Genomic DNA, 27,411 nt, shown 5'->3' with positions numbered 1-27,411 from the left:
TCAACCAAATCAAACATTTCAAAAGAACAATAACAAAATATTTTGGCAAAATAGCAAATAGACAACTATTCCACAGGATATATTGACCGATCTCATGTGGTCTACTACGTTATTAGTATTGCTTGATTTGCAGACCGTTGACTTGGAAAGTTCTTATGTAACTCACTAAACAAAGTACTAAAAAGGTTTGCCTAGGACTGGCAGGCAGCAGTCCGCAGCACGCGAAGCGACAGACAAAGTCCATCCTGATTGCAGATCAGCGACAACACTAAAGTTTTCTACTACATTAACCAGTCATTAAAATACTCAAACTATCAATCCACCACCACTATTTCTTCTTATCGCCATGTGTACAAAGGAAGGACTGGACTTGAGTCTGTAGGGGCTGATTTAGAAGCCCCTAGCGGCTCTTTTGCTCCATTGTTGTGTGACTTTTGTGACACAGCGGCAGAACAAAAGAGGCGCCATGGTGCGGCGTATATTAACAACGTGAAGCATATGGGAGATGCATCACGTTGTAAAGCCCTGCGCCATCAGGGGGCGTTCCGGCGCAAGGGACGGCGTTCCTGCGCAGGAACGCAGTGTAAAAAGTGGCTGAGGGAAATCTACAAGATTTCAATCAGTCACTTTGAGGACAATGATGCATGACTTAAAACCTGCGCCTGCTTGAAGCAGACGTATGGCTTGACACAGCATTGGGGAGATAGGGCACCCCAGAGCATTGCTGGAGCTGCGCCATCGTTGCGACGCAACTCCAGCAATGCGCCGCCTTTACGGCACAGATGCGTAACGCTTTGGTGACGTTTTGGGCCCATGGTAGGCCGCATTGTAAATACGGCGCACCATGGGTGGTGGTGGCGTTGCGCACAATTACTGGTGCATCCCTGCTACTTTGCAGGGATGCGCCGGTAATTAAAAATCTGACCCTTAGTGTCTAGCATTAGGCAGTTCTTTAAACTACACTCATGCATAATTTCACAGGCCAATGAAATGAGCACAAAGTCGAAAACAAATAAGCATAGTAGCAGCGCTACTGAGGAGAGCAGTGCACCTGAAATGCACACAGAAGATTTTGAAATATAATTTACCTACAATGTAATCAGCAGCATTATTGCTCTTGGTAAAAAACAAAAATTTGCAACACACAGAGCAGGAGAAAACATAGTAAAGAAATAGCTACTACTACTCACCAAGTCCGGGGATCTCAAGGCCAAGCAGGTCGAGCAGATCGCGTTCCCGGTCCAGGACATCCGTCCAGCGGTGGGTGGCCTGGTTGTAGGTGCGCCGGACCCGAGTGTGGTGGTACATTGCCCGGCACACCTTCTCCCACCGCTTCCGGCGCTCCTGGATCCCGTACCCGCTAGCGATCTTGCCGTCTGCCATGATGGTCCTGGGGAGGCGGCGCTGAACATAAAAAATTAGTGCGGTCACCTCCTCCGGGCTGAAGATCTCCCGGGGTGCGACCTGCTCCCCCCTCAAACGCCCGCACGGGAGCGGGGCACGGGGTGCGGGACCCTTCCCCTTCTCGGGATGCTTCCCGGCTCCCTTTACCATGGTCTGGGCAGAAAGGAAGCTAAATAATAAAGAAAATAGAATAGGGAAGAGAAGAAAAGAAAAGCGTTTAAAAAAGTAGTTTAAAATTAACCAAAAGTAGCAGAAAACACAAAAATATAGAGCTAAAAAAATAGAGGGATACATAATAAGTAAAATAGATTAAAAAAAACTTCAAACAAGCAAAGGATGGCAGTGATTCAGAGAGGATAGAAGAAGCATGCCCAGAACCATAGCAATGAATGAGAAACAAGATGGCCGCGCCCGTTCATGACCGCGTGGGTAAGTTCGCGCAAGATTTTCCTCGCGAACAGACGCAAAATTGTACTAGCGAGCCGCACATTTTGCGAAATTACACATTGCGCCCGGAAACGGAAATACATCATGCAAACAATATGGCCCCGCCCGCGAATGACCGCAAGGGTAACTTCGTGCCGTTGCGCTACAAACGCACAAAACCTTGCGAACTAACACGCCGCAAAAAACAAATCGCATATTGTCACAAATTCACGGCTTCCGAATTCGATCTCGCGCAAGTTCGCGCCCCGCGATTCCCGCGAAATTGCAGAAAAACGAGTTTTGCAAAAGTGAAAGCACTCAGCAGGTGCAAAAGTTCAAACTCATCATTAGTAACCATTCCCTGTAGTGCTTCCTGACTGGGGCCCCTCCAGAGTTCAGTTGCTAGTTGCAACAATTGTATGACCCTGCTCTGACCCTCACAGCAGGCTCATAGAATAGCTACAAGTAGGTCACAAAGGTCCTGGAAAAAAAATGCACTGCAACAGAAAGCAAATTACTGATAAGGAAGCAGGTGCCAGACTGGAATTCTAAAACAGTGACACATTAATAAACCAACCCCAAATTAATTCATGTCAGTTGAAGCACGGCAGGTGTGTTTGCTTTTCCCCCCCATAATCTACAGTGATGATGAACCAGAGGGTAGCATTGATGTACCAGAGGGTGGCATGGGTGAAACAGAGGGTGGCAGTGGTGAAACAGAGGGTGCTGGGAACCTGTGATGATGAACCAGACGTAGAAACAACATAGTCGCGACCATTGCGAGCCGACAAGTAAGTTCGCAATTGCGAACTGGTACCAAAACCTCGCGAACTGGCAGAAACCCTTGCAAACACAAAAATAAAAAATCTGCAAATTCACGAGAATTCGTGGATTTTGCGGATTGCGAGTTCGCAAATACGCAAATTTGCGAACGCCAGATTCGCAAAATTCGCCCATGCTTAGTCACTACTACGACTCCCAACAGGCCCCCATGTCCACAGGGAGGGTGGTGGGGTGTGTTGAGAGGTGGGAGGGGTGTGCGAGAGGTCATTACTATGACTCCCAACAGGCCCCCATGTCCACAGGGAGGGTGGTGGGTGTGTTGAGAGGTGGGGGGGGTGAGTGAGAGGTCACTACTACGACTCCCAACAGGCCCCCGTGTCCACAGGGAGGGTGGTGGTGGGTGGGGTGAGTGAGAGGTCACTACTATGACTCCCAACAGGCCCCCATGTCTACAGGGAGGGTGGTGGGGTATGTTGAGAGGTGGGTGGGGTGTGTGAGAGACCAGCACTACGACTCCCAACAGGCCCCCATGTCCACAGGGAGGGTGGTGGTGGGTGGGGTGAGTGAGAGGTCACTACTACGACTCCCAACAGGCCCCCATGTCCACAGGGAGGGTGGGGTGGTGTGTTGAGAGGTGGGTGGGGTGTGTGAGAGACCAGCACCACGACTCCCAACAGGCCCCCATGTCCCCCGGGAGGGTGCTAGTGGGTGGGGTGAGTGAGAGGTAACTACTATGACTACCAACAGGCCCCCATGTCCACAGGGAGGGTGGTGGGGTGTGTTGAGAGGTGGGTGGGGTGTGTGAGAGACCAGCACTACGACTCCCAACAGGCCCCCATGTCCACAGGGAGGGTGGTGGTGGGTGGGGTGAGTGAGAGGTCACTACTATGACTCACAACAGCCCCCATGTCCACAGGGAGGGTGGTGGGGTGTGTTGAGAGGTGGGTGGGGCATGTGAGAGACCAGCACTATGACTCCCAACAGACCCCCATGTCCACAGGGAGGGTGGTGGTGGGTGGGGTGAGTGAGAGGTTACTACTACGACTCCCAACAGGCCCCCATGTCCACAGGGAGGATGGTGGGGTGTGTTGAGAGGTGGGTGGGGTATGTGAGAGACCAGCACTATGACTCCCAACAGGCCCCCATGTCCACAGGGAGGGTGGTGGTAGGTTGGGTGAGTGAGAGGTCACTACTACGATTCCCAACAGGCCCCCATGTCCACAGGGAGGGTGGTGGGATGTGTTGAGAGGTGGAGGGGTGAGTGAGAGGTCACTAATTCGACTCCCAACAGGCCCCCATGTCCACAGGGAGGGTGGTGGTGGGTGGTATGAGTGAGAGGTCAGTGATATGTAACGTTGGAAAAATAAAACATGTCATGTCCACAGCATTGATCATGAACATTTTATCCCTCAGGTGATCGCAACTTGACTGGCGAAACCAGCAACCGCCTGCAACAGTCGCCCCACTCACAGCCAGGACTCTCTGGGGACGATCCCATTGCCAGCTCCAGTGCGGAGGACGGAGCGGGCCCAAGCAGACTCCCAGGGCCATCAGGCTCACAGGACATCCCTGCCTCCACAACCTTGGCCTGTGTCACTCCAGCAACACCTGCCATAGTGAGCTGTACAGCCTCCATCACCACCAGTGCCACCACTCCTGCCTGTGCCACCCTGCCTGACCCATTGCACGACGCAGGGCCATCTACATCCCTGCCAAGCAGGGAGAGTGGACGGGAAAGGAGAGAGCTGAGGGCACATCCCACAAGCAGGAGTGCTTGCTTCTCACCGGCGAGCTGGGGAAGGACACCCACCCCATCCTGGCGCAGAAACACTGGAAGCCCTAGCCAGAGTCCAGGCCTCCTATGAGCATGGGCAGGAACCGGCTGATCGTGCCCACCAGGACTCAGTAGAGAACAGTAATCTGTTGCGGTCCATTGACAGCCGCATAGGGCAAATAGTGGACCTCATGGGCCAGCAAACAGCACTGTGGAGGGACTGGTTATCCCGCACCACACCACCCCCCCTCACCCAAGTGCCCAGCTGCCACGGTCACCAACACCACCGCCACCGCCACCTGAGCCCATGGACACGGATGTGGCCCCTGACCAACCTGCCCCCCCCCCCAGCTGTCTCCGCTCCGGCTCCAAGACGGAGGGGCCGTCCGAGGCTGGAAGTAGGTGAGAGCAGTGGGGATGCACCATCTACCCACTCAAAGAGGGGCCGCCTATGACTCTATCCTTGCCTGAGCCTGCCATCCACCCGCAAACTATCCTGTCCCACAACGAGTCATGTGCGGAGCCTGGAAATCTTGCACACACATAGGATATGATGTTGTTGGCCAGGCACACCACCTGCACGTTGAGCGAATGAAAGTGCTTCCGTTTTCGATATACTGGCTCACGTGCCCGGGGTGGAATTTGACCGATATGGGTGCCATCAATGGAACCCACTACGTGTGGTATCTGGCCCAGTGCATAGAAGTCTGCTTTGACTGCTGCCAACTCTGCCGCCCGTGGAAAATGGATGTAATCATCCTTGTAAATCATCATGGCTTTGACAACATCCCTCAGTACCATGCTGAACATGGACTGTGACATCCCCCCGGCATGTCCAACTGTGTACTGAAAGGTGCCAGTTGCAAAAAGTATGTGCCAAGTATTGGCACAGGTCTGCTGGACTAGCTGGACATCACCCAATGTGGTGTCACCACGGTCTTTTCATCTACCATGACCTTCAACAAACACTCTCCCACCCAACACTTACTTGTAAATATCCACCAGCATCAATTCACAACCTGTAAATAAATTTCAATGATGTATTGTCTCCATGTTTTAATCACATGAAACAGACGTTACCAGGTGCAGGGATCTATGTCGGTGAGAATCATGCCTCTGTGGGAGTGACCTAGGGAAAAAGAGAGACAACAAACACACGTCAGGAAACTGATTCACACACATCACAACACACTGCACTGCAACATCCCACAAACCACACTCATCACCAATTCAGTGGATGAGAGGGCACACATCATGGAGATTTGCATATACACAAAATATACCATACACACATGCAAACATAACATACCAGAACAGACAGCTTTGAAACACCACATCTACACACCACCAGCAAACAAACATCACGCATTGTCAGCCTGCAAAAGAGGTAGTTACTCACATTCAAGGGAAATAGCGATCAATGAGCTGACGCCTTTGGTCCACACCTTCTTCCTCACCACTATCCTCATCAGTCGACATGGGTGGGATGGGAGGCCGAGGAACTTGTTGGTCTTCAGGGTCCAAGATCAGTTCAATGTCATTGCACAAGGCCAGGTTGTGGAGCATGCAGCAGGCAATCACGATCCTGCATACTTTGCCTGGTGAGTAAGGCAGGGCCCCTCCGGTTTTATCCAGGCAGCAAAACCTAGACTTAGACAGTCTAAAAGTACGTTTCACCACTCTACGTGTCCTTCCATGGGCATCATTGTAACGCATTTCACCAGCTGTAGTTGGATTACGTATGGGACTCAGCAGCCACGGCCGGTTTGGGTACGCAGAGTCGCCTATGTGGGGGGATGACAGACACAAATGTCACAATCAGGATTGGTGGGTACCCCATGCCACACAGAAAACACAACTGTCCCCACAGCATACTCACCAACAAGCCACGCATGTTCTGGATGCAGATTTGCCATCAGTTGGGGGACAATGCTGTTCCGCATGATGTGGGAGTCACCATCTACCCGCTCAAAGAGGGGCAGCCAATGACTCTATCCTTGCCTGAGCCTGCCATCCACCCGCAAACTATCCTGTCCCACAACGAGTCATGTGCGGAGCCTGGAAAACTTGCACACACATGGGATATGATGTTGTCGGCCAGGCACACCACCTGCACGTTGAGCGAATGAAAGTGCTTCCAATTTCGATATACCGGCTCACGTGCCCGGGGTGGAATGAGACTGATATGGGTGCCATCAATGGAACCCACTATGTGTGGTATCTGGCCCAGTGCATAGAAGTCTGCTTTGACTGCTGCCAACTCTGCCGCCCGTGGAAAATGGATTTAATCATCCTTGTAAATCATCATGGCTTTCAGAACATCCCGCAGTACCATGCTGAACATGGACTGTGACATCCCCCCGGCATGTCCAACTGTGAACTGAAAGGTGCCAGTTGCAAAAAAGTGAAGTGCCGCCATCACCTTTGCTGTGGGTGTAATGGAACCAGGATATGTTCTTCGTGGCTGCAGATGAGGAGACAATTGGTCTACAAGCTCCAGCAATCTACGTCGATCAAGTCGGAATTTTCTGATCACCTCCTCGTCAACCATATCCTCCAGCACAGTGTATGGGCGATGCACATTTGGAGCCCTCCTGTGTGGGAGTAGATGTAGTAGATGTCAATTTACCAACAACGCATAGCTGTGCAACTCTATCACATGTAGGCCAACACAATCAAAATGAGAAATGTTGGCGACAATTATCATATGTGTGACGTGTCTGAAATTACCTACAAGAAGGAGTAGCATAAAAACAATGTGCAGCCACTAACAACACGATGTGTGCCAACATGTACAATGTAACGTACTCACATGTCAAAAGAACTGCCAACAAGACATGCCTAAGTACCCAAATGTGGAGAAGCGTCATCACAGACACACATGCACACGCACACACAATACGATAATGCCACACAGACTCCATGTCATCATGCACCAATGACCACACCTACAATGGTGAGCATCCTCACATTACATGCATGGTCACACAAGAGGCAACACACATACGCATACACAGAATGCATGTGTACCCCCATCATTGTTACTTGCACACACAAACCACACACTGACAATAGATTCTGAATGTGGCCAGACAGCCTTGATGTACTGTGTAGATGTGAAGAAGTTGAAACGTGTGTAAGGACACAAATTATCGGCAACACGTCGACATGCACATGTGTAGCAAATTGTGTGCACATCAATGGGCATAGTATGAACACACATGATATAGTGCATGACATATGCTGTTTCGCCATCACGGTCACAACCCTCATAACGCATGTGGGGACTACCACGATGGTGCAGCATTTGAAAATATACAATCAGTGGTGTCGCCATGGCGGTGCACTGCTTCAGCTATTTTCGATTGCGCATACGCGCCCCGCATTTACCCCTTCCCATTGGCTGCATGTGCACGGACCGTCACGGTCACACATCGGCAACCGCATGTGCCCGCTTCCGCGACGGATGCATCTTTTGCAACAATGTTCAATCAGTGGCGCCACCATGGCGGTGCACGCATTCCGCGGGGGAGGTGCAGGCCAACACATCCTTGTGATTATGAACTTCGAAATGGCAGTTCATGACCCGCCTTACAGTCATATTGCATCATCCACCGTAGACCGGCCGGCCACGGCCTGTCCACAACTGCCGTGCCAGCCCAGTCACCCATCGCCGGCCCAGCCCGGTCACCCACCGCCGTGCCAGCCCAGTCACCCACCGCCGGCCCAGCCCGGTCACCCATCGCTGTGCCAGGCCAGTCACCCACCGCCGTGCCAGCCCAGTCACCCACCACCGGCCCAGCCCAGTCACCCATCGCCATGCCAGGCCAGTCACCCATCGCCGTGCCAGCCCAGTCACCCATCGCCGTGCCAGGCCAGTCACCCACTGCCGTGCTAGGCCAGTCACCCACTGCCGTGCAAGGCCAGACACCCACCGCCGGGTGTTGACTGGCCAGGCACGGTGGTGGGTGACCGGGCTGGGCCGGCGGTGGGTGACTGGCCTGGCACGGCGGTTGTGGACCGGCCGTGGCCGGCCGGTCTACGGTGGATGATGCAATGTGACTCTAAGGGGGGTCATGAACTGCCATTTCGAATTTCAAAATCGCAAGGATGTGTTGGCCTGCAACACCCCCGCGGAATGCGTGCACCGCCATGGTGGCGCCACTGATTGAACATTGTTGCAAAAGATGCATCTGTCGCGGAAGCGCGCACATGCGTTTGCCGATGTCTGACCGTGACAGTCCGTGCACATGCAGCCAATGGGAAGAGGTAACGCGGGGCACGTATGCACAATCAAAAATAGCGGAAGCCGTGCACCGCCACACCAAGGCCAGTCATTGGCCCTTTTTGAAAGAGGCATCCAGGGGGAACCAATTGCTGCCGACGTGTGCCACTGACATGGGCTCAGGGCCCTATATATGTGTGATTTTCACAAGCACACATTCACTGCTGTGATCCAGTGCTGCCTGTAACCATCACCTCGACCTGCTGCTGCTGAGCTGACCAACAACTGCTGCCTGTGACCATCACCTCAACCTGCTGCTGCTGAGCTGACCAACGACTGCTGCCTGTGACCATCACCTCGACCTGCTGCTGCTGAGCTGACCAATGACTACTGCATGTGACCATCACCTCGACCTGCTGCTGCTGAGCTGACCAACGACTGCTGCCTGTGACCATCACCTCGACCTGCTGCTGAGCTGACCAACGACTGCTGCCTGTGACCATCAACTCGACCTGCTGCTGCTGAGCTGACCAACGACTGCTGCTGTAGTGCCACAGTCCAGGACCTTGCCATGCAAAGACTGCGAGAGATCCGGTCTCGTCCCTTCACCGCAGTGGAACTAGATGTTCTTGTGGCTGGTGTGCTCAGCCACTACGAACAGCTCTACGGTGCACCCGGACAGGTGGTAAGTGCAGTGGTGTACATGTTGTTGGCCATGAGGTGGTCAGTGGCTCCTGTCTACTGCAAGCCTGGCTGTGTGCTGTGGGACCTTCACATGTGTTGTGCAGAGCATGGCTGCATGTAGATACGTGTTTCTGCAAAGTTTGTGCATGTCATACTGTCCACTTACGTTACCCTCTTGTCTCCCATCGTGGTAGGTAAAGCTGCACCTTTGCAAGGCATTGTGGAGGACCATAGCACGTGATGTACGGGCAGTGGGGGTGTGCAATAGATGACACACACACTGCCACAAGCGCTGGGACAACATATCCAGGCTTAGCAAGAATGTTGCGGAGATGACACTGGGAATGATTCCAAGAACTACACGTCTGGCCCGATGCACCATGACCCCTCTTATGCACCGTATAATTGCTGTGACGCATCCTGACCTGTCCGCCCGGCTGAGTGGGGATCAACAGCAAACTAGCGGTAAGCAGACTGTATGTGTATGTTACTTGGGAGTGCAATGCATGTATTGGTGCTCAGACACAGTAGTGACTTCCGTGGTGCGTATGTTTTGCAGAAATACCATGTTGGTGCCATTAGCGGAGTGTGCGTTGGCATCCATGTCCGCCAGGTTGACAGGTCACTTGCTTAGTAGTTGAGGGTTCAAGGACATGCCGTAGCTATCTGTGGTCCCATGGCATGACATGTGTACAGATCTACATGCACTTGCCCTGTTCGTATGATGTACATTTGTCAAAGATGAAAAATTAAGTTGGCCCCTTGCTGAATGACAATATTGAATTGAACTGCAGTTTATATTAATTTCTGTCTGTAACCTGCTTGCAAATGAACAGATCCCACTTGTCATAATGAAATGTTGCTCCATGGTGCACGGCTGGTGCACAGAGGGTTCAAATTAAGTTGTCTGAAATTCAGCTGAAACCAGGAAAGAAAGACAGGTGAGCTTGTGCGTGTCCACTCTGCTGAAGCTTCAAATTGTTTCAATGATTCACTAGCTTCTATCTAGATACCAGAGGCAGTTCAGTCAGTTCAGTGAACGTTCGCCAGGAATTGCTCGCTGACCTAGAGTGTGACAAGTTTGGCCTGTCCTTGCCTTGTCGTCGTAGAGGGGCAAAGTGTTTACCTAGCACAGATAGCAAGTGCGTCATTGTGTGGGAAAGCAGAAAACACGGGCCTCTGCCGATAGTAGATCAACATTGCATATGTACATTTGTAGATAACCGGTCACGGCAAGGCTGACATGGGCCTCTGCCGATAGTAGATCAACAGTGCATATGTACATTTGTAGATAACCGGCCAAGGCAAGGCTGAAAAGTCAGGAGATGGTGGTTTAAAGATTAACCTGTAGCTGCATGGTCAGATGTGTTGCAAATAATGTAAAATGTGAACGTAGACATATTTTTGAAATGCACCTTGATACTGTAATGTACACGTGGATCTAATTCTAGCATGGTCACACCATGATGTAATAGTTAATGAATAACCTGTCAAGAGATTGTGAACATATATAAAGCCTGAATTCTCTCTGTGAAAATTAGATCACTTTGCATTCCTGCAAATTGTCTCAAGCTGCAGCTTTATTGGCAATAAAGCCACTATTCCTTGAAACCTTGTATGTGCCCTTCCTTCTTGTCCCTATTAATAAATTTTTGACTTTTACAGATGGTGCCGTGACTCTACAGGAACTGATGGTCTCTGCAGGGGATAATGAACTGTTGTCTTTGGATTCTTCAGGAGCCTTGATGTCTCGGTGTACTCTGCGCAGCTACTGAGAGGACTTGTTTCCTGACACGCCCAGATGACAGGGCTCCCGTTGATAAGCCTTTGACAAAAGATACCACCAGCTTCCTTTGAGCCATCAGGTGATTTTGCCACAGCTAAGAAGGGTGCACACAACGTCAGGTAGGCAGTGCTTCATTGCACTGAATTCAATTTTATCAATTAAAAAGTGTTTTTCTAAAATACATCAGAAAGTACAAACTGAGATTCATTAGGGATCTCTAGGGGAGGTCTGAAGGCACCTTTAAGATAGATGCCTGAGGAGGACTGTCCAACCTGTGAAAGATCTTAAGGATCCCAAGGACAGGAGAAAGGACCGTGGGTGGTCACTTTTCTATGAGGGACCCCGGGTGGTCGCCTTTAGACAGAGCATGCTTTTGAAAGACGTCTAAAAATTAAAAGTACATATGCATATTGTTGAAATAGGTCATACAACTGTATCTTGCAAAAGTTTTGAAAAATAGTATAAAAAAGTATGTAAAGTAGTGTACAATAGTGTATTTTAAGAGCACTTTAAAATAAAAAGAAATTACAAGTGATAGAAGAGGAAAAATAATTAAATTAGTAACTGAATAAAATTCAAAATGCTTAGCAAACTATTTTTGAGCACAGCTAAAGGCCGCAGGACAGCCTTAGATGTCACTCAACCAACACCTCCTCGTGGCACACCAGCATGGTACGTGGCACGGAAAAAAGGGTACCATACAGCTATTCACTTAGATCAATGGACTCATTATACTAGAAACAATCCTGATCTACAGTTTCCAGAATATGGGACATTTGACAGAGATAAAATGCTTTATTTAGAAGATTGTTTAAGGGAACGTGAAAAGAAAGGGAAGAAAGTACGTTTATTACAATGGGATGCATTTCATGCATGGCGATCATATGCCGCTAACAGATGGCCAGGGGAACCTAGGACAACGAAAGGGAAAGCTTTGGCATATGATAGAGAGAAGGCAAAAGAAAGATGTGTAACAAGTTGTAGGGAAAAAGAAATGGAAATGGATAAATGTCTTACAGTTCACAAGCCCATACCAGATGTGTACCCCACTCTACCTAATGCTCCCTTAGAACAGGAAGATACAGAAGACCCTGTAATAGAGGCATTATTAACAACTCTACCACCATACAGCCCACAAACAATGCAAACTACATCAGCACCACAGACACACACACCGCAATATACATCACCAACTAGTAAGACAGTACCTGTATCACTACAAGACACGCCTCTCTCTACCTCTGGTAGACCAGGGTTAAGGCCAAAAATAACAGACAAGGAACAGAAAATGATACACGAGTGGGTGATGGACGTTATGAAAAATGGTACTTCTACATGGCGTACTGCAAAAAGTAGCTTCCCCACAGATTTCACGCCTGCGCTTCAACGCAGTGCTTTGGAAAAATTAGACAAGAAAAGTTACAACTGCTTTAAAGACTGGGAAAAATATTGGCCTGAGGAAGACGGCTACCCCCAACCTGACAGATTGTCCCGTGATCATAGCAACACAATATCAGCAGCAATAGATGATGTAGGGCAATCAAGCACAGATATATTAGAGGCTGTCCAGATATTAGCTGAATGGATAGATACTCTTCTGATGCTACAACAAAAATGTACAAAAAAGAAAAAAGGTAAACAGGAGGAAGATAGTACTCTTTCCACTTCCAGAGCCTTGCCATTAAGAGAAGTACCAGGAAATAAGGAAGGGAAGCCCACTATTAAAGTTCACACACCATGGTCAAATGTTGAATTGCATAGATTTGCACTTCAATTTCCAGACATTAGACAAGACAGAGAAGAATGGTACAAACAGACAGAAATAATACTAAGAGTTGGCACTCTCACACTGGATGACATAGAACAAATGTTTTCTATAATCTTGCCACCAGACATTTGGGGAAAAATAAGGAGAGAGGATGATGAAGTATTAAAAATAAAATGGGAAGATATTACTAAAGTAAAAAGGGAACAAGGAGAGGACATATCAGATGATATTAGAGACTTACCAGCAAAAATGATGGCTAAAGTAAATACACTGGTCCCCAGAAAACAAATAGACTGGTCAAAATTAAATGCATGCATTCAGGACACTGAAGAAACAGTATCTGGGTTTTTCGCCAGAATACAGAAAGTCTTCACAGCTTCAAGTGGTTTAGATACTGAAAAGGAAGCAACACAAAGTGCACTTGTCTCTTGTTTTGTAAATAATTTAAAACCATCGATTAAAAAAGGGATTCTAGAGTACAACCCTACTTGGTCATTCAAACCACTAACAGAAGTTTTACAATTGGCACAGTATTACCAAATGCTAGGTAAAAAGGAGTTGGAAAGTAAAAATAACAAATTAAAAGAGTTAAAAACTAAAGTTTTGATTCAGCAGTCAAACCAGTATAGCGGCAGAGGACAAAGAGGCAGGGGTAGAGGAAGAGGCTGTGGGGGCCCACAAAGGTCATTTTCTACTCCCCCTACACAGCATACCACCACAAATGAACAAGCACACACACAAGGATGCTTTAATTGTGGGGGTCAGGATCACTGGAGAGCTCAATGCCCACACCCCGTCAAGCAGTCACAAAGAGGGGGTGGGATGGGAAGATCAAGAGGCCGGGGAAGGAGCATGGGAAGAGGTGGATATCAACAGCAAGGACGTGACTCACAGCATGGCCCTACAGAGTATCCCCCCAACACAAATTTCTTTGATAATGCACAAATACCAAAAATGCAGGTACATCACCCTTATGATGGAATATATCAGGAAGGGCCCCAAGGGTAATGGGACTATTATGCACAATAGGGGGGCCCGAGAGAGTTAATACAGAGGATGGTAATCCCTGTAGATCCCACTGGACCATATGTGAGGGGTAAGATTGAAGGTACACCTGTGGAATTACTAATAGATACAGGGGCCACCAATTCCTCCTTGACCAAGAAAAAGTTTCCAGATGTTCCTCTCTCGGGAAAAATAAATAAGTCAGTGGGATTCACCAACATACTTGTAACAAGCCCAATTTCAGCACCCTTGAAATACAGCATAGGCCCAATTCAGGACACGCATTCATTCCTTATATCAGACAAATGTGCATTTAATTTGTTGGGATTGGATTTGCTAAAAAAGATGAATGCCACTATTAAGTGCACTGCAGACGGAGTTTTCTTGGAAGTAGATGGACCAATGACAGAGGAAATGGGCAACTGTGGAGGGGGGCAAGATGGCCGCCGAGGCGCTGTGGGAGTAAGTCGCACTCAGACCCCTCTCCTGCCGATAAACAAAATTTCAGGCGCTAATGGAGATCTGTAAGCAGTATGCAATCCGCAGCTTTGGCTCAGCACGGAGGAATCATTAACCTTGCAAGAATATTTGAGAAAGCGAAATTGTGGTATTCCAGGCTTCTCAAAGTATTGATGGCAGAAATGGGCACTCGAGGAAAGGAGAAAATGCAGCAACAAATACCCATACCTGGCGGTACAAATAAGGAGGCATCACAAAAGGAAGCGGGTAGACTGGGCGCTATCCCGAAAACAAAAAGTGCCATCTAATAGCAAAAAGGCAACCCCCACGGTCTCCACCCTAACAAAAACACAGCTACGCAAATTGGAGAGAGCTGGTGAAAAGGAGAAAGCGCTGAATCAAAACAAAGAAGCGAAAGGCGCTAGCGCTACAGCAGTGGTGCGGGATCCAACAGAAAAGAAGAGAAACGATACCGTATATCGGCAACCCTCAGTTTCCGAGGTCTTCGGTGCCAAAATTCAAGCGGAGGCATCAGGAGCTTCAGGACCATCGGGAGCCCGGCAAAACACGGCAATCATGCCGCCCGTAGGAGCTGCTCAGAGCGTCCTCGAGGACGCAAGCGGAGGCGTTGCTAAGCAACCGGGGATCACGGAGCTCACGCTTCCCGCGGAGCTTCCATCGGAGCGTCAGGCAGAAGCTCAGGCAGATGGCGCTGTACTGGAACAAGGACAGACGCAGGGGATGCAGGACGAAAATCAAGTTCAAGATCAAGACCCGGGTAAAGAGGTGAGAGAGGCCAACGGTGGGGGTGTGATATCGAATACAGGGCAGATGCTTGAGGCCCTTAATGAGGTGGAAGCCGAAATGAGAGAGGAGCAGATACAAGCCAAAAATAAAGAGAACAATGTACTGGGGGCAGATAATGACAATTTGGCAGAGATGGCTTGCACAGAAGGGGCTGATGGAGATAGGTTCTTTTCTGTCCCTGAGGAATCAGAATCGACATTGGCAAGCAGCGATGAAGAGAGAGACTTCTCAGACTCACACTCAAGCTCTGAAGCTAGCGATAGCTCTAGGGGGAGAGGCACGCAAAAAAAGCGCAAAACAACATCCAGAAGAGCAGGCTCCCCCCAGAATATGCATAAGGGAACATATAAAAAGCTAGTATGGGACTACTCCGCTACCTCCAATATATATAAAGAAGATGAGAAAGAGACACAAAATGATGGAGGGAAATTGGACTTAATGTTTGCCACGCTGAAACAGATACAAATGGAGGCAAGGGCTGAAAGTCGGAGGGCCAGGCACGATACGAAAAAAATCCAAGCCTCAATCAGGAAAATAAATAAAAAGTTTGAGGAAGTGGAGGAAAGAATCATTGGAGTTGAAGAAAGAACTGGTCGTTTAGAAGACGAAGTAACTGAGTGGCAATCATCCAGAGAGGGACAGACTAAGGTCGTGGAGGATTTACAGTGGAAGGTGGAGGATTTGGAAAATCGCCAGAGGCGCAATAATGCCAGGCTTCTTGGTATAGAGGAAGGGATTGAAGGCCAAGATCCCAGAGGCTTCGTCGTCAAGCTACTAAAGGGAGCGTTCCCAGAGGTACCATGGAACTGGGAACAAGAAGTGCAGAGAGCCCATAGGTATCCACTTTTTATAAGGAAAAATCACAAGGAAGGCTCAGGAACGCTCCCCAGGGCCATGTTAGTTTTTTTCGGAAACTTCCTGGCAAGGCAAGAACTAATGGAGAGAGCCAGACCCGATGCCAAAAAACGGTGGAAGGGATAACTTTTTTTGCGAGACCTGACTTTTGTCACATAACAGTGGAGAGGCGCTGGAGACTAGGACAGTTGATTAATGCGTTTCAGTCCCAAGGAGCAGAGGCATATCTAATGTTTCCAGCAAAACTGAAGGTCATCGTAGCGGGTCGCACTAGAATGTTTTTTTCTGAAATAAAAGCGGGGGAATTTCTGACAGAGCTAAAAGAGCAAGGGGGGGCTTGGAGGAAATAGTCAAGGATAATTTACTAAGCCTGACAGTCTAAAGTAGTAGATGATGAGAGGGGAGGAGAGGGGGAGCGACTCTACAACGCTAAGCGGACACGCATAGGTCAGGGATGACCTATTTGCCTGTCACAGGGGGGGGGCAATCGGGGTGGGGGGGCTTAACACCTTAGCTGCGTGTAAACATTTCTCCCCAGTGCTGCGCTGTCCATTAGAACTAGTGCTGAATGGACGTTCAATGGTCGTGCGCAGCACTGGGGAGGTAGCGCTGCTGACGACCATTGGCCATCAGCAGCACTTAAGGGGTTAAAGGGGGGGAGAAGGAAGGGAAGAAGTCACGGGTAAAAGGTGGTGGTGTAAAATAATACAGATTTGTAAAGTTTGTAGTGAAGCAGATAAAGAATGCATGGAAACAAATAAAAAAGTAGTTGTGGTGCTGGCAAAAGCTAAACTAGAATTATGGCAGTTAGGATAATGACGATCAATATCTGCGGGCTAAATAACATGGAAAAAAGGCAGAAGCTCTCCGCGCTGCTGCGATTCTGGAGAATCGATATAACTTGTTTACAGGAAACACACGTAGCAGCTGAAGATAAATTCCTGCTTGGCCAGATGGGATTTGAGGTTCTTGCTAGCACAGGTCAAGAGGGGAGAAATAAGGGGGTGGCAGTTCTGGCCAGAAAAGGTGCTGTTAAAATTAAAAAGAAAAAAGAGGATCCTGAAGGGAGATGGGTGTTGCTAGACATAGAAACAGCTGCGGGAAGATGTACTTTGTCCTCACTATATGGACCAAACGAAGATGAACCGGAATTACTGGATTTTATGGATAGTGAGTTAGCTTTGTGGCCAGAGCCTGTGATCTGTTGTGGGGATTTTAATATCAATGGGTTGAATGGAGTAATAGGTGCAAGTGGATGTGGTTATCAAGGAAGGAAAAAAAAGGTGCATAAAGCAGTACAAAATCTTGCTAGTCATAATGCGCTGGTGGATATATGGTTGGAATTTAATCCCCTAGGTGTAGGTAGCACTTTTTATTCAGCACCACATCAAACAGTAGCCAGATTGGACTATTTCTTTATTTCTAGTTCACTAGTCAGCAGGGCTAAAATAGAATGTCTCCCAAGAATAATGTCGGACCATAATCCGCTGGTGTTAAGTCTAGTAATATCACAAAAAGCGGGGGGGGGGGAAAATAAACTCGACATGGACGTTTGAGAGAGGTTTGCTGAAGGAGGAGGAGTATATTATAAGGATGCAAGAATGGATGACCCAATTCTGGGATATAAATAGATACTCAGCCTCAGCAGACATGGTGTGGGATAGTTTTAAAGCAGGAGTAAGGGGAGAGACGCTAAGCTATACCCTGGTAAGAAGTAAAAAGGAAAAGGAAAAGGTGGAAGAGGAGATCAGAAATTTGATGGCGTTGGAAAAAATGCTAGTGGACGCAATAGAAAGACAAGACCCTATTGAACAGATCTTAGTGGCCATAGAGGTGCAGAAGTCAGAAACAGGGACCACTTTGGCACAAAAAACAGCAAGAAAATACTTAGCAAATAAAGAGAAATGCTACGAATGCAACGAGAGGGTGGGACATTTGCTCGCAATTAGAACTAGGCAAACGCTAGCTGCAGGCGAGATTAAAGAAATTAAGGACTGCAATGGGACAATTGTTAATAAAGTGGAGGAGGTGCAGGAGGTGTTCAGAAGATTTTATGAGAGGCTATATGAGCAAGATAAAAATGATGTGGAGATAGAGGCGAAAAGCCTGGAATATTTAAGGCAAGGCCTACAGGAGGGGTTGAGCATAGAAGAAAGGGATAAATTAGATATGCAACTAACGTTACAGGAGATAAGAGATGCAATATTAAGCTTACCATCTGGCAAAGCAACGGGACAAGACCAGATCCCGGTAGAATTTTACAAAACTTTTTGGGATGTACTAGCCAAAGATATTTGGATAATCTGCTGTTTGGCACAGGGAGGCAGAATAGTTCCTCAATCTTGGGCGGGTGCCGATATAATTGTGATCCTGAAAAAAGATAAACCCCCCACTGAGCCGGGCTCTTATAGACCCATTACATTGCTTAATGCCGATGCAAAGATATTCTCTAAGGCACTGGCTAATAGACTGAGTAAGGTGATAGAGAGGGTGGTCTCCCCTACACAACATGGATTTATACCAGGCAAAGGAACTACCGAACATACTAGACAGCTGATTACTATATTGGACGCTGCAGCGGCCTCAGGTGATCCTGCCGCGGCTATCTTTTTGGATGCCGAGAAGGCCTTCGACAGGGTCTCTTGGGTGTACCTATGGAAGGCTATGGAGTGGGCTGGTATAGGTCGAGGATACATAACTGCAGTCCAGGCACTATATAAACATCCTAGTGCTAGGATACGTATTAACAGATCATATTCCAACGCAGTACAGATCAGACGGGGGACTAGGCAGGGATGCCCAGCTTCACCTTTACTATTTGCAATATATCTAGATCCCTACCTGAGAAGGCTTACAAAAAATAGGTGGATTACCCCAGTCTTATTACACGGGAAAGAGTATAAATTATTTGCTTATGCAGATGATGTGGCTGTTATAACACCGACACCGGAGGAGTCACTGGTAGAAATAGAACAGGAGGCAAGGAAATTTGGAGAGGTGTCTGGATATTTAATAAATAGGGGGAAAACACAGGTAGTCCAGAATAGACACACTACATTTGTAGATGCAAGAGTTGTCTCAGACACAAAATATTTGGGTGTTAGGGTGACGGCAGATCTAGAAAAATTTGTAGAGATAAATTTGGAACCATTGCTAGCCAAGGTCAAAAGTAACCTGGATAGGGTCAATAATTTACAATTGACTCTTATGGGTAGAATTAACTTTATTAAAATGGTTGCTTTTCCGGAATTTTTATATTTGTTTAGGGCAATTCCACTCTTTTTTGAAGGCATATGGTTTAATAAAATAGAATCAGCAATAAATAAATTAATTTGGGCACAGGGGAAAACACGCAGAGCGTACCGGTTTTTAACATTATCACGAGAGAGGGGAGGTAGGGGAGCACCTGACTTTAGATACTATTACTGGGCAACAGCTCTACAATACTCCAAAGGATTATTAGGCGGAAGTGCTCAGGAGGAGGAGGGGAGAAAAAGTCCGGCGAACGTATATGAAGCCCTCTTAGGTAAAGCGGCAGAAAACGCTTTAGTAACAACTGTGGACTTCGCATACTTCAAACATACAAAATTTAAGACTCTGAGTGCGATATATAAAGTCTGGAAAGCAATAAGGAAAAAATTGGGACTGGGAAGGTATAATAGGTACTTAAGGCTCTATATGAATAATGATCTTCCCATGGAAATTTTTGGGGGACCTAATGGACGTAGGGGGAGCAATATTAACGTTCCAAAACATACAGCATAGGTATAGAATAGCTGGGAATAGCTTCTTCAAATATCTACAAGTGAGGAGCTACTTCCATACAAAAACGGGGGGTGCAGGAGGGATGGCGAGCTGTAGGATAATGGATTACCTGGGAAGCAGCCTTTTATGCTCAATAAGACAGTTGTATGCAGAGCTACAAGTTTACAAAACAGATGACAGAGAGAAATACAGTAATAAATGGAGAGAACAGGTAAAGGCACGCCCGGAAGACCTACAAACTTCCTTGGATTTTGGTCGAACTATTTTATGCTCAGCTACACTCCAAACCCAACACTACAAAACAGTCTATTCACTATATTACACACCAGCTAGAATAGCCAGTTGGGGAGGTTCTACTGGAATAACGTGCCCAAGGTGCAACTCAGCACAGGCTAATATTACACATATGTTCACACAATGTCCACAATTATACACTTTAAAATTGGCAATAGAAGAGTTTCTGGAGAAATCACTGTGGATAAAAACTAAATTAACTGATGAGCTGATAATTCTGGGAGTAAGCTTAGAGGAAAATACAACTTATCCAGAATTCCTATTCATGGTTACAGCAGTATATAGGATAGTTGTTGCAAAAGCCTGGAAGGAGAAATCAGCACGTCGTTCCAGATTTGGGTAGCAAGATTACTATCTACATATAACTTAGAGAGGGCCATATATGACAGAAAAGGAAGGAAGGCAAAAGCTCTGGGGGGTAAGATATGGTTTCCCATTGAGCAATGGAAATCTAGGAAAATTATTTGTGGTAGTAATTGAGAAATTTGTTTGGTCTATAAGATTAATAGATATGATGTATGATGTACTATACTTATGTTTAGTGTCTTAGTGTTTTAAATCTGCATATTATTATTTAGCAACACAAATCTGTATTTGGTGTAAAAGACTATGTAATGTTGAAAATACATTGGATGTAACAGAAAAAAGGGGGGGGGGAACTTTCGAATAAAGATATTTAAAAAAAAAAAAAAGGAAATGGGCAACTGTTTCCTATCAATAGGAATACAAAATATTGCCGCACAAATAATGGACCAAATAGATTCAAGGATATGGGCAAAACACAAAAATGACACAGGGAAAATGAACATCACACCTGTCACTATTACAGTCAAACAGAATGTAAAATTACCAAGAATACCACAGTACAAAATTGCTCCAGAGGGTCTAAAGGGATTGCAGGATATAATAGCTGACTTACTGAAAGAAGGGATTGTTAAAGAAATATCAGGCAGTCCTTGTAACAGCCCTATCCTACCGGTCTTAAAAAAGAGTGATGGAAATACTAATGAAAAAAGTTACAGATTCATAGTTGATCTGAGGGAAATAAATAAAATAGTGGTGCCACAGTTCCCGGTTGTCCTAAATGTAGTATCAATATTGTCAACACTGTCACCAGAAATGGCATATTTTTCTGTAGTGGATTTGAAGAATGCCTTCTTCTCAATCCCAATAGATGAGGGTAGCATGTACCTCTTTTCATTCTCTATAGGCGGGAGAAGTTTTTGCTTTTGTAGGGCCCCTCAAGGGTTCACAGAAAGTCCGAGCATTTACAACCAGGCCTTAAAGAGAGAATTAGACACATTCAATTTATCACCTAACTCTGTGCTAATACAATACATTGATGACCTGCTACTTGGTAGCATCTCTGAGGCACAATGTACAACTGACACCATTAATTTGTTAAATTTCTTAGCTGAACATGGTCACAAAGTTTCACCAGAAAAGATTCAATTTGTTCAACAGGAAGTATCCTACCTAGGACACATCCTGTCGAAAGGGCAGAGAAGATTGGATGATAAGCGCATTAAATTGATTCTACAGACACCAGTGCCACGCACCCAAAAACAGGTGCGAGCCTTTTTAGGTATGGCCAGTTATTGTCGACATTGGATTGCTAACTTCTCCTTGATTTCAAAACCTTTATTGGCCCTGACCCACAAGGACACGCCCGAACCCCTTCAGTGGTTGCCAGAACATGAACAAAGCTTCCTTGCCATTCGGCAAGCTCTCTGCTCTGCTCCTGCTTTAGGCCTACCAGACTATTCTAAGTCTTTCCAACTCTATGTTCATGAGTCTGACGGGAGTGCTCTTGGGGTTCTATGCCAGCAGTTTGGTGACCACAAAAGACCATGCGCATATTTCTCTGCCACCTTGGATACTGTAGCCAAGGCTTTACCTTCCTGTATACGTTCTGTTGCAGCAACCGCCTTAGCACTACAACGTGCAGAAAGCATAATAATGGGACATGTAGTTGATGTCTATGTTCCACATGCCGTAGAGCTGATACTAAATAAGAAACGTACGCAACACCTCACAAATGCCAGGCTCACGCAGTATGAGATCTGTTTATTTGCAGCACATGTGACACTTCACAAATGCAATGTGCTTAACCCTGCTACTCTGTTACCTATTCCCACTGATGATCTAGTGGACACAGACCATGATTGTATTTTGTTAACTGAAGAGCAAACAAAAGGGAGAATAGACATGACAGACATGGCCTATGCAGATGCAGAGGGAGAATTATGGGTGGATGGTTCCTGCCTTAGAACAGAGGATGGAAATACATCAGCAGCCTATGCAGTTGTAACAAATAAAACTGTAGTTGAGTCCTGTAAGATACCTGAGTTGTCTGCACAAGCAGCAGAACTTGTGGCACTCACACGAGCTTGTGAATTATCAGAAGGAAGGTGTGTTAACATATATACAGACAGCCAATATGCCTTTAATGTGGCACATTCCTTAGGAAGACTCTGGAAGGAAAGAGGTTTCATTACCTCACAAGGCACAAAGATACAGCACGGAGTGCTTATCACCAAATTACTTAACTCCCTGGCACTTCCAAAGAAATTGGCCATAGTTAAATGCAGCGCCCACAGAAAAGTAACAGACAAGGTAGGCCAAGGAAATGCATTTGCTGACATAACAGCCAAACAAACAGCAAGAAATAATTCAGCACTAGTACTAACTGTCCAAGAATTACCAGATGAAGTGAAGTCACTAGATCTAACAAGTGAAGGTATAAGACTAATGCAACAAGGAGCAACCACAGAAGAATAGATGAGTTGGTCAAAGAACGGGTCATTTGTTCAAGGATGTTGGATGAATGACGCCAAGGATAAATACATGTTACCAGACAGGATGGTCTACTCTATGTGTTTGGCCATGCATGGCCCAGCACATATATGCAGGGATGCAATTATAAATTGCATGGACAAATTCTGGGTACACAAGAACATAAGAAAAATAGCACAAGAGATATGTCAAACATGTATGGTATGTGCACAGTACAATGTGGGTAAGACTGCTCCAGTACCCAAAGGCCACTTTCAGAAACCAACAATGCCATTTGAAGCCCTGCAAATAGACTATGTGGAGATGCCCCCTACAAATAAGTATAGGTATATCCTGGTGGTGGTGTGCATGTATTCAAAGTGGATAGAGGCATATCCGGTGAAACACAATGATGCCATCTCAACAGCCAAGTGCTTGATAAAGGAACTGATGCCACGTTTTGGGGTCCCCAAAACAATATTTTCAGACAATGGCAGTCACTTCTGTAATGAACTAATAAAGGTTACATGCAAAGCCTTGGGAATACAGCAGAAGCTACACTGCGCCTACCATCCAGAGGCCGCTGGCGCAGTGGAAAGAAAGAATGGCGTGCTTAAGTCCAAGATAGCAAAAATATGTGCTGACACAAAATTGACCCAAGATGGATGCCCTACCTATTGCCCTAATGAGCATGAGGAGCACACCAGATGCCAAGACTAAACTCAGTGCGCACGAGATCGTCACTGGGTTGCCAATGGTAGCTTGGGGAGTTCCAGACAAAAATGCTCTGCCTATGATGACGAATGAACTGTTGAATGATTACTGCATGTCACTTACACGTACTCTTGCTTCTATCAACCAGCACGTGAAGGGAGCTCTTCCAGAGCCACTGCAGGTCGAGGGGCACAAGTTCAAGCCCGGTGACTGGGTGCTCATCAAAGCATTCCAGAGGTCCAACTGTCTCCAAGCTCGCTGGAAGGGACCACAACAGGTACTACTCGCCACAAAGACAGCAGTGAAGTGCACCAACAACAAATCTTGGATTCATGCCAGCCACGTCAAGAGGGCACCTCCTGAGACTGCATCCAGCCAAGACCCAGGTCAGCAGCACATGCCAACACCAGAACTGATCAAAGAAGAAAAAAGGTACAATTTGAGATCTACAAAGAAGAAGGAGATGAAATGTCAGTAATTCTGGTACCTGATCTTCTGCAAGAAATAGATGAAGTACTACTATTAGATATTATCCTAACAGATATCTTGACAACGATTTTTGACTTTGAGAATAGCAGTGAAGAAGACAACAAAGTCACACTCAGTTACCTTGAGGAAGTATTTAGTCAGCTAGAATACCAACTAATGCAAGATTTGAATAGTCTAGCATTACAAGAGGCCTTGAATAGAGTACTTGCTGACTGAGAAAAATAAACTAGGGTGTATTGCACACTACCACCAGGAATAACAACCTGTCTGCATACCAGGAAGAGACTACAACAATTCATTAGGGAAGTTCTTAGTAAAAAGTGGGCCAATACAACGTTGAGTAGATGAACTGATCCAGGAGGTATTTGCGAGTCCTCCTGTAACTGCATAGTGCCCGTGCCACTGCAGTAATTAGTAGATGAACTGATCCAGAAGGTATTTGCGAGTCCTTCTGTCACTGCGAGCACCCGTGCTGCTGCAGCAACCAGCAAAGGACTTGAACGGATCCAGAAGGAATTTGCGGGTCCTTCTGTCACTGCAAGCACCCGTGCTGCTGCAGCAACCAGCAAAGGACTTTTTCCAGATCATCAGGATAACCAGCTTCAGAAAGATACATTTGGAGTGAGGTATAGTGGACACTCCTGTAAACATAAATGTGGTTGCACTAACAAGTGATATCTATGATCAAAGGGTCGTGTTTTACAAGAATCACATGCATATCTTTGGGAGGAGAGAAGTACAAAGAAATACTCCGAGACCATCTGAAATATTAACGAATAGCTGTTCGCAATATATTTTATATTACAGTCTCACCTTATATGTGTTTATGCTTTTTGTGTGTTTAGCCTATATTATAGTAAAGATTCATAGTGATAATTCACAACATAGTGTCATCAATAGCACTACATCCAATTAAAGAAAGTATAAGAATAGATAGATAGATATGGATAGGGAAAATACAGTTCTAAAAATGAAGAAAAAATGGTATAAGTCTAAAATGTGCATATCTGGGGTGATATTCTGTCTGTTATTATTAGCATTAATTACTGTATATCTATTAGATGTGTTCTATCCCATGGAAAAATTGATCTCAACACCAACAACACCTGCTACAATACCTGCATACACTTTGTCACCTGAAGAAATAGCCCACAGAGAAGATATGCACCACAATTCCTTTGTGACTTTGATGCATCATACCAATAAGATATTAACAAGGGGAGATTGCTGGATATGTTTGCAATTCCCAGCTTCTGTAGACCAAAGTTTGCCCCTGGTTCAAGTCCCACTACCGTTTGCATCCTCCTGTTATGCCATTTACATAACAATAGTAAAAATAGAACTGATAGCTGTTTTGCAGAATTTAAAGAAAAGTACTGCTGGTGCAGGGACAACTATGGCTCCACCTGCAGGAACATTATATAACAAATATATGGCAGATATTCTGACACTAGGGAACTGCACGGAAGTGATAGAACCAAATGCAACATTTCCCCTTTCTGACATCTTTACCCCGCTCTTTCCAAATAAGAATACAAGCATTGGGATAGCAGGCCCATCAAAAGAAGCAAATAAGAATATACCATTTTTAAAGTTAAAATTAAGAAAACACAACGCAATAGGGAGTATATGTATTAAAAGTAATGGGACCTATCAGGTAGGAAATAGTACAAATTGTAACATGACATTTGAAATGACGGCCGGAAATATTAGCATTCCACTTTACGTAGGTGACTCAATTTATTTCATTTGTGGAGAGAAGGCTTATACATGGCTTCCAACAAATTGGGGTGGTTGTTGTCACCTAGGTTTTGTATTACCTGCTATAGCAATAAAAGACACAAAAGAAGTTCGAAGGGACATGCAAAGACATGCACCACGGAGAGGCAGGAGAAGTGTGGATGTGGATCAAAGAGATACAGCATCACAGATAGCGGGTGACATATTTAAAGGAGTGATACCATGGATTGGTCCAGCTATCAACTCCAGAGATATACGTAGATTATCCAGGCTACTAGAAGCAACAATAAATGAAACAACAAGCATACTTGAAAATATTACAGTAGAGCTTCAAGCTGTGAGATTAGTTTCGTTACAAAATAGAATGATCCTCGACATGATGCTAGCAGAAAGGGGAGGAGTCTGTGCAATTATAGGGGCGTCCTGTTGCACCTATGTCCCGGACTCCTCTGTTACTGTCAGGGAAGCAATAAAAAGATTGCATCATATAGGTGTAGAAGTACATCAGGATTCTGGTACATGGGATATAGGAGGTTCACTTTGGAGTTGGTTGAGCGCATGGGGTTGGAAGATAGGGATGGTGTTCATAACAATTTTCCTACTAATAATAGGCTGTTGTCTATTAGTTAATTGCCTGCCAATATGCTGTCAGTTATTGGGACAGCTGACAAAATGCCAAGTGAGGAAATTAAAGGAAAAAGAAAGGATGCTGATGCAAACAGTCACTACTGAGTTAATGAACATAGACATTTCTGACGATGATAAGAATGAACAATATAATTATTAAAATTATGATATGCTGCGTGATGAAATTATTTTGAACTGAGGTTCAAAGGGTCGATTTGTCAAAGATGAAAAATTAAGTTGGCCCCTTGCTGAATGACAATATTGAATTGAACTGCAGTTTATATTAATTTCTGTCTGTAACCTGCTTGCAAATGAACAGATCCCACTTGTCATAATGAAATGTTGCTCCATGGTGCACGGCTGGTGCACAGAGGGTTAAAATTAAGTTGTCTGAAATTCAGCTGAAACCAGGAAAGAAAGACAGGTGAGCTTGTGCGTGTCCACTCTGCTGAAGCTTCAAATTGTTTCAATGATTCACTAGCTTCTATCTAGATACCAGAGGCAGTTCAGTCAGTTCAGTGAACTTTTTCCAGGAATTGCTCGATGACCTAGAGTGTGACAAGTTTGGCCTGTCCTTGCCTTGTCGTCGTAGAGGGGCAAAGTGTTTACCTAGCACAGATAGCAAGTGCGTCATTGTGTGGGAAAGCAGAAAACACGGGCCTCTGCCGATAGTAGATCAACATTGCATATGTACATTTGTAGATAACCGGTCACGGCAAGGCTGACATGGGCCTCTGCCGATAGTAGATCAACAGTGCATATGTACATTTGTAGATAACCGGCCAAGGCAAGGCTGAAAAGTCAGGAGATGGTGGTTTAAAGATTAACCTGTAGCTGCATGGTCAGATGTGTTGCAAATAATGTAAAATGTGAACGTAGACATATTTTTGAAATGCACCTTGATACTGTAATGTACACGTGGATCTAATTCTAGCATGGTCACACCATGATGTAATAGTTAATGAATAACCTGTCAAGAGATTGTGAACATATATAAAGCCTGAATTCTCTCTGTGAAAGTTAGATCACTT

Source organism: Lissotriton vulgaris, chromosome 7 (genome assembly GCF_964263255.1).
Source record: "Lissotriton vulgaris chromosome 7, aLisVul1.2, whole genome shotgun sequence".
NCBI lineage: Eukaryota > Metazoa > Chordata > Amphibia > Caudata > Salamandridae > Lissotriton > Lissotriton vulgaris.
Note: the sequence above shows the minus strand (reverse complement) of the source record.